This window comes from Pogona vitticeps, chromosome 1 (genome assembly GCF_051106095.1).
Source record: "Pogona vitticeps strain Pit_001003342236 chromosome 1, PviZW2.1, whole genome shotgun sequence".
Lineage (NCBI taxonomy): Eukaryota > Metazoa > Chordata > Lepidosauria > Squamata > Agamidae > Pogona > Pogona vitticeps.
The window spans coordinates 86,920,172-86,930,018 of NC_135783.1; positions in this window are offsets into that span (position 1 = coordinate 86,920,172).

A 9,847-nucleotide genomic window follows, 5' to 3' on the forward strand; every position below is an offset into this window, starting at 1 on the left:
TGATTTTCCTCAGCTTGTACTAAACATGTGCTGTATTGCTTTGTGAATGACTGATCTGTATGGACTTAATTTGCAATTGATCACTGACACATGTACAGTATCTCTGAGGAAATCCTGTTGCTGGAATCAGTACAGGTTGATTATAGGAAATACATATTTCACTTAATGTCCAGTTTGATTTTTCATCTTGGTATATAAAAATTGAGAAAGGACTAAAATGACTCTGCTGTAAATTGTATGTGCTGTATTACATTGATCATAGGTAGCATGTGGTCTGAGCAATGGGAACAATCAGCCTGTCCTCCCTCCCCTTTGCTAGTCCTTGGCAGAGATGGATAATAATAAAATGCATAAAATTTGAAAGCTATACTATGTAGTTTCCCACATTAAATTGGTCCATTTCAGGGTAATAATTTCAAAACATGAAAAACTGAAAAAAATAAAATCTATTAGGATGTATTTTGAGCATTATAATATATGGGATATTTTTACAATAGGCGGTAGAATTAGAAGAAAAATGTCAGAATGTTTGCTTTTATTGCAAGCACATATTAACAATATGACGTGGGCTCAAATTTCATGTTACATGGAGTTCCATTCTAGTCTTCTGTTTTCACTGCCTTTCTTAAAATGCAAAGTCAAATGGGGCATGCTATATCTGAAGAGGAGAGGGTTCAGTGAACATTTCCTATTTAACCCTCTCCCCTCTAGTGTTTTTCAGCTCAAAATTTGTTCTGAAAAGCAACTTTTTCTTCTGGGACAGAGAGGAGACAGGATAACAAACAATTAAAAGTTATTGTTTTCTGTCCTGTGACTCTTTACTAGTCTCAGTTTTATACATTTGAAAATTGTTATTAGACCAAAATTCTTCAAATTAATAATTTGCTCAGAAAAAGACAATCATTCTAGTGATAATCTAGACAGGCTTTTAAAGACAGGCTTTTAAGAACTATTTTTGATTTTATGTGCTGGATATTATTTTTGTTTCATGTGTTTTTAGTGTTTCAAAGATCTTTCAAACGGTTTAACTAATTGTTTTAATACTGTGTTTATTTAACTGTTTTTTAAAGTCACAGTTTCTTGTGGCTTTAGTCAGTTTGTTTTTAGCAACTTGTGAGCCACCCTGGATCACTAATTGGGAGAAAGGCAACATAGAAATGTAAATTAAAAATATGGAAAAACATTAAACATAAGAAATAATATTATTTTTAAAAATAATGAAACTTGAGGATTGTTTAGTTGCTACTCTATTAAACAAGCTATAGCGCATAATGCACATGCAGACAAGAAATATTTTTCCTGTGCTATTCAGTGAATAAACACCCTTGTAATAATTTTTAAAACCTAAAAAATAATAGCAAGATTGCAGAAATAATAGTGTTGTGCCCCATGAATGCCTTTTTATTTGCCTTTATTACTGGAAAGGGGAGTTATTTAGGAATAACATTGGTAACTAATTACTCTCCAGTTCTGTCCCTATTAGGAAACAATCTCCTTAACAAATGCCTTCCAGCAGCCAGAATAGTATTTTGCCTCAACTGTTGTATTTATTAAATGTGTATATCCAGCAGTACATTGTAGAAGTATCTTGTTGTAAATGCTTACTTACTCTCACAAAACACTCAACAGTGAGAGAGACAAAGAGTGTAAAAAAGATAATCTGGTTCAATGTGTGGGTGGTGGGTGGGAGGAAGAGAGACTGCTAAATATACAGACTAGGAAGCCAAAATATGAAATGTCCTTGTGTTCCCTAACTCTAGAAGAAACCACTTCTAATAGGGTTTTAATAAATAAATTATATTTTAAAAAATGAAAGAACAATTCAGTATAAACCAGTTGAAGCAGCAGGCAGGACTTCTCCCCCTCCCTGTCACAAATGACATTTATTCCAAGTACCCATCTGAGTATCTGGGTACTCATCTAGAAACTCTACACCATCCTGAAAACAAAATGCAGTCTGTCATGACAGTCAATAGGATAGGCCAGAGATGCGGTATTGTCTTACCTCTCACCTTTAACAAACAGAACATCACTCATCATATAGAGGGATTTTTTCCCCTTGAAGAACAAATAAAAAGAGAATCTTTGAAAATAATCTGGTACACCTATGCTGAAGGGACCCCTTTCCTTGCTTGCCCTTTTTGTGCTGATATACTGTACATTCTGTGAAGAAAGCTAGTGCAGACCCTCGGAATATTCTGGTGTTTTTATCCACACCTTGTCACAGTTGTGCTGAATGACAGGCCTGACTCCGAAGAACCCATTCTCTCACAGAAGCCAAGTGTCAACACTGCTCTAGATTTCAGATTAAACCAAATATATTTGAAAAGCAAAGTGAAAGAGTACTAAGGAGCTGAATTCTCGGGTCATTCACCAAGTAAAGCATATCAACAAAGCATACAAACAAGGTGAAAATCACTTAGAATACCATTATGTTTATAGACTGAAGTGCCTTGCCAAAGCAAGTGAAGAAGTCTGTCTTACAAAGGTCATGGCAGGCACCAACTCAGTCTGGCTCTCAGCTTCCTGTCACTTGTTGTTTTATAACCAACCATCTTGAGAAAGCTGAAAAAAGAAAGGCAAATACATTTCTTTCTCTATCTCTCATTTCAGTCTGCCTTGATTTACAGCAAGAGCAGGGAACTAAAATGGGATAGGAAGCAAATTCTCCTACCTGCAGTGTTTTGTAGGAAGGATAACAACATGAGCCACAGCTTTCTCAGGACCCGGATTTACTCCTCGACCTCCTTTTGGAAATGCTGATTGAGAGAGCAGCCATCTTTGCTATAGGCAAGCAGAAGCTGAAGGTAAATCTTTCCCAGCGAATTTTTGGGAAAGGGTAAATGAACTCAACCCCTGTGCAGGCAGGATCTAGACCTGCCAAAGACCACTCCCTTGGCTCACTAGTTCACAAATAAAACTGGATTTGTTTCAGTTAATAGAGCCTGAGGATGTGGACAAGGCACTTGCACACAGCAAAACCACCTCCTCCTGGCTAGATTGCTGCCCATCATGGCTCTTAAAATCAACAAAGTTGTTGACCATAGAATGGGCTACATCCATCCTTAATGCATCTCTACAGGAGGATCATTTACCTTCCCATTTAAGAGAAACCAGTATAAGTCCCATTCCAAAGAAACCAAATTTAGCAACAGATGGCTTTAATAACTATAGGCCTGTTGCTAATATTCCATTCTTCGGCAAGTTGATAAAGAGGGTGGTGGTGAATCAGCTGCAGGAGTTCTTGGAGGAAACAAATAGCTTAGATCTTTTTATCAGATTTCAACTTGCACCATGGAACTGAAATAGCATTGGTCACCCTTCAAGACAATCTCCTGAGGTAGGCAGAAAGGGGGAGTGCAACCTTGCTGGTCTTCATGGATCTTTCTGTGACCTTTAATACCGTCAAGAACCGTATCCTTCTGAGATAGCTATTGAGTTTAGGACTTCAGGGCTTCATTCTTTGTTGGATCCAGTTCTTCCTGGAGGGCCAGTCCCAGCTTGGGGAGGTGATGTCTCTGGATTAGCCATTTCCCCAATGCTATTTACTATCTATATGAAGCCACTGGGAGAGGTCAGACAGTTCATTTAATCAAAATGCACATGATGCACAGCTCTGACTCTCCTTGTCCTCATCTGCAGGTGATACTGTAGAAGTCCTTGAGTACTGCCTAGCATTGATAATGGACAGGACAGGGGCTAATAAACTGAATCCAGATAAGATGGAGATCCTACTGTTATTGCTGGACCTGTTCAAGAGATATTTACCTAACCTTGATGGGATTACACCTCTCTAAAGGATCAGGTTCACAATTCGGGTGTACTTTTCGACCCATCTCTTTATGGAGGTGGAAATATATGTTGTGGACAAGAGTGCCTTTCATCAACTTCAGTTGATTTGCCCAGCTGTGCCTCTACCTGGATAAGAAATGTGCAACAACAATGGTGAGTGGGTTGGTAAAATAGAGTATATGTAGGGCTGCCTTTGAAGGTACAGAAACTTTAGCAGGTCTAAAATGAGGTGGCCAGACTTAGTACAGGCATCAGCAAAAATGAACACATATCCCAGTACTGGCACACTTTCATTGGCACACATCCCTATTAGTTTTGTGCCCAATTAAAGGTGCTGCTCATGTCCTATACAACCCTGAATGGTTTAGAATCTCAATATTTACCAGAATGCCTCTCCCACAAAACAGATACACGTCTCACCTGCTCCTCACAGTCTTTGATGTTTAAAATTGTGACACTTAAAAGGAAGCCAAAAGAGCCAACACCAGGAACCATGTTTTTTCTGTCCTGGTCCCATTCCTATGGAAGACGGTTCCTACAGAGGTTCATCAGGTGCCATTCCTCTTTTTTTTTTTTTTTTTTTTTTTGGAAATTAATAAAAATAGAATTATATAAAACTGGCTTTTATTAGTGCTTTTAACCAAATTTATCTTAGATTTGCTTAATTCTATTTAAATACAAGGTTTTTTAAAGCTAGCAACTGGATTTTATGTTATTTAACTGCATTTATTGAACAGACACCAACTGCAAATTCAAATGGCTCTCCATCCCAAATAAGATGCTTGAACAAAGAAGTAACTATTTATGAGCTGTGATGCATATTTTACATATTTTACTGTATTTATTGTAGATTGTAATTTTGTATTGTTGATTTTAATGGTTATTTGACATGTTGTGAACCACCCAGAGAATGTTCACACTAATGGGATGGCATAGGAAGGAAGGAAGGAAATTCAAAACAAAACTTTTAATTTTTATTCTTTTATTTTGTGTTAGGGATGCTACACAAACTGAGCTATGTAATTTTATGTAGCTTAATGTAATTCTGGCACTAAGCTCATAAATAGTTGCTTTGCCGATGAAGCAATGGATGGAGAGAACTGTTTAAATTGGTTTCTGTTCACATGCAACCTACCTGTTCCATTTCATGATTTGGAACAGTAAATTATCTACTTCAAGTGGATAAGAAACGAGGTCAGAAACCCTTTTAGACTTGTCCTGGAAAATTGTTCTAATATTCTACCCCTATCCCAGCCGAAGAAAATATATAGACTACTCACCTGAGGTTGGTTTGCCTGAATAATTCATTTTACTTGCAGCTGTTTCTCCTTTCTCCTGCTGCCCCAGGAAGCTTATGGGGAAAAAATTACTTACCCTATAAATTCCCAAAAAGAGAGAGAGATATATATATATATACTGTATATGCTCTCTCTATATATGAATCACCCAACATGTAGAGTGGACTCAAGCTATTTTTCCTCCACCAACAGAAATCTTATATATGCTTGTTTATATTTTGCAAATAAAAACGGCAGTATGACCATCAGTGATCCTTCTTCTAGGATTACATTTACTTACTTACTTAGGCCTTAGGAATGGACCTCAACAGATGGGAAATCTTGACATCTGAGCATTCAGCCTAGAAGGTATAATTTTGCTGCCCATTATTAGACTCTATAGAATGCTCTTCCCGAAGAACTATACCTCCTCCTAGAAAGCATGGTGGCAACTTCAATTGTAAAGAAATCAACCACAGGAAACACGAAGATGGGAGGAGGCTAAGAGTGTAGATAAATCACTCTAAATTCCTGCTCTGTGGGATGGAGGCCACAATCTGCTGATTTCAGTTCCTGGGCTGCCATTGGAGAATTCTGGGAATTGAAATCTACCCTGGATGAAAGTTGCCTATGACTTTATAGGTCATCGCCAGCATTTGAATTGTACCTGGAAACAGACTGGTATCCAGCACATCTGTTGTAGAAATGGAAATCTGGGTTCCTTGTAAATGGCCCCAATCAGCCGTCTAACTGCACAATTTGAGTCTCTTAATGGTCTGTTTTAATCCAAATTAGGAAGAGCTTCAGAAAAGCAGTTTGGTGAGGTAGTAGTTGGAAGGTTTTTTTCACTACCTTGGCCAAATATAAGAAAAACAAGTGTTAAAAATAAAGTGAAAAATAAGGCTCTTGGCACCATCACACAGTTATTTTTCAAAGTTAATTTAACATGCAGATTTAATCACAAAACTTTCCACATGCTTGTCTACTCCATAATTTTCATGCACCAGTAAAAAGCTGTAAGACTGGTTTTTTTTTTACTTCCTTCTGAAAGTATGAATGTTTTCCCTTTCTTTTTTTATTATATAACAGTAATTTAGAAATTCAAATCTCCATCCTTTGTCTGCCGTTGTATTTTTGGCCGGTAATTTATTCCTCAAACAAAATTGGTGTCCTTTAACAGCTCCAAGCTGGAGCTTGTCACAATAAAAGCAGGAAAGCACCAGTACTCAAGAGACAGTAATGGATTCTAATAATGTAACTAAATGAACATTCAACCTCTACTCTTGAATGAAATGGACGATATCAAAGGTTAAAATGGTAGAACACTCTTCATGTATTGCCCAACTGCAATATACCTCAGTGTTATCTGACTTAATACCTCACACTGAAGAAACGTTCTGACATATTTAATACACTTAACAAAGCAGACGTTAGCTTCATATATTGTGAGATAAAATTCTTCCCAGACCTTTCTGATGGAGAGGGATACGCTTCATCCCGTGCTCTAGTCCAACCTTGAGGATTCTCCAATCTAATGGTGTTAGCCACTGCGACACATCTCCTTCCCATTCTGTTCCAGTAATGTCAGGATTGTCTTCTTGGAGTTGCTGCAGGTTCACTGGTGTTGCTACAGGTCCTCCACTCCACACTCTCTTTCGTTTATTACTATGCAGACATAAACTGTGCTCTTTCAAGAATGCAATTCACAGCTGCCTAAAAGTGCCCTTTTCTCTTAAAGGATTTCACTCACCTTTCTGACCTTTTGCCCTGTGTGACTCTCCAAGAGCACATATACAATACTGCCTCTTCTACCTCAGCCACATGGGATGAAGGCTTTGACTTAACGTACCTTTCCACAAACTATTACCTTCCAAAAGTATTGGGTTAAAGCTTCTGTCATCCATAGCTAGCAGACTAGTGACCATCCTGGCTTGAGATGATGGGAACTGCAATCCAAGGGGATAATATCTGTCTTTGAAGGATTTTCATTTTGCTCAGTAAATACTGTACCTATATGAATAACACCCCAACCTCTCCCCAAGATGCTCAAGCTGCATATATGAAATTATTCTCTTGTATCCAACCTAATACAAATTTGCAACTCATTTAGCATATAATTAGATAGCCAATAATACTTTACTTTCCATTCGCAAGCACAATTACGCTACTAATAAGCTACCTACCGAAGTATCAAAACTCCTGTTCCACTGATACACTCCATTCATGTGTCGTTTTTTTTTTAAAGTTCATACAGAAATAGAACTTTTAGGATTATAGAAAGGTTAGTGCAACCCAGGCCCTTCCATCTTTACACAATGGATCAGTAGAGTAAGTCACTGAATAGTATCATTCCAATCACGTCCAAGATAGCAAACAGAGGTTTCTGTTGCTTTGCACATCTCCTGAAGTCAAATGGATTGGGGAAAATGTTTAAAGCTATATCAGACGAAATACTTTCTATTCAGCAAGTCATCATAAAAATAGACATGAGTTGAAAACGTAACTCCTGAGACCCAGCACATGTTGGCTTCCTTTTTGCTTTATCGCAGGCCTTACCCAGCTGTCAATCTGGCCCCTACGTCCGCAGCATCAAGACAGATAAAATGTGTTCATCTTTACTAAAACTGAAGCACTGCACAAGACTTTATCCATTCATCATCCTCACCAAAATCTGCAAAATTGCACCAGGATGTGCACCTTCTTTCTTGATGATATAAGGTGTGTACTGCGCGTACACATACATTACCAATCAGTATCACACAGAACAGGTATAATCTTCTACTTGCAGAAACTGCACCCCATGATCAGCCTGAGTGTCCCTTGACAGGTAAATGTCCCTTGAATGTAAGGAAGGCACCTGTGGAGCAGCCATGTTGGTATTCTGCCTTTCTGTCTAAAACAATACCTTGAGAGCATAATGAATTGATAATTCAAAAGTAAAACAACTCATTTTCCATTTACTTTTAAAAGTTATTTTTAATGGCCATTTTTGAGGTCATTTGAATGGAAGTGGCCAATCTTCCACGCTGAGGCATCTACAGCATGGCAAGCTGGTTTTTTAAAAAACATGAATTGTTACATAACTCATTACAAAGCCCCAGAAAAGTACGTTATAATTGATATATTTTTAGTAACATAAGGGACGTGGTGGCGCTGTGGGCTAAACCGCAGAAGCCTGTGCTGCAGGGTCAAAAGACCAAGCAGTCGTAAGATCGAATCCACGTGACGGAGTGAGCTCCCGTCGCTTGTCCCAGCTCCTGCCAACCTAGCAGTTCGAAAGCATGTAAATGCAAGTAAATAGGGACCACTTCGGTGGGAAGGTAACAGCGTTCCGTGTCTAAGTCGCACTTGCCATGTGACCACGGAAGATTGTCTTCGGACAAACGCTGGCTCTATGGCCTGGAAACGGGGATGAGCACCGCCCCCTAGAGTCGAACATGACTGGACAAAGATTGTCAAGGGGAACCTTTACCTTTACCTTAGTAACATAAGCTTATATCAGTGCTTGTTAATAATGCTAATTTAAAAATCTTTTGTGTGTTATGTGCTGTCAAGTTGGAACCGGTGTACAGTGACATCTAATAGGGCTTTCAAGGTAAGTGAGATATTTAAGAATTTTACTAGTCTCCTTTCATCCATACATTTTCATGGCAGAGCATGGATTTGAACCCTGGTCTCCTGAGTCCTGTTCTGCCACTCTGTTCACCACATTACAGTGGATAACAACCCACTGATGAAACAGTGTAAAACTTCAAACACTCAAATGATCCCTATAATGGTTATTAAAAACAACTACGTATTAAAAATAAGTAGAAAAAAGTTACTTTTTCATTACTTTTGAAATTTCCTTATGCCCTCATTTAAAAAAAGAACAGTCAGTCATTAATGTGCCTCAAGTAACTGCATTCCTCATCATGCCTTATTCCCAAGCCGCACAAACAAGGACAGATGAATCTTTTATCAGCTAAGAAAAAAAAATTATATTCTGGACTTGTGTACATCTTGCTCTCTTGTGCTGGTTGAGGGGGAGGCAAAAGCTCCATATGAATATCTGCTGCTCTGTGAAATAAGGTCAAACCTCTTTCCTTCTCCTGCATACTGCAGCAATAAAAGAGTGGTAAGAAAAAACAGTGGTCCAAAAACAATATTTTAAAATACTGGAAAAATCTTCAAAGCACCCCAAAGAACTGTCAGAGGCAATGATTTCAGAGCAGGCTTTTGAACAGACCGTCTCCGCCAGAGGCAAAAGACTGGAATTTAGCACAGGCTGGAGTCATTTTGGCTACAAGGCTCCAAAAAAACCCTGGGTTGTTGCTGCAGCAAATGACCAGTTTCTGGCAGGAAAACGAAGCTATCCTTCTCTAAGGGTGGGAAGAGGTCACAGAGAACTTGCAGGGATTGAATGAGGGAGGCCCCGCTTCAGGTACCTTCCTTCCTCTTCAGAGGTGGAAAACACTTGTCATGCCCAAGGGAGAGCTCTGTCTGTAATGGTGCTGCTCTGGAAAAAGCTTCCCAAGGGAGGCCAAACTCAGTGCTTAAGTTTACTGACTGTCATTAAATGTTTTAATTCAGTTAGGTTTTCAAGGTGAGGTCTATTTCTGTTGTAACGCTGCCGTTTCTTCTCTTCATTACGCCTGATAGTTGTATTATGTTTTACATTTAACATCGCTGGCCAGAAAAAAAATGATAAAAGAATTTTACTGCTATAAGAAACAGAGCTTGTCCATATGGTACTATAAATTATGGCTAGGTTCCCAAAACATGATTATTGAGTGTCT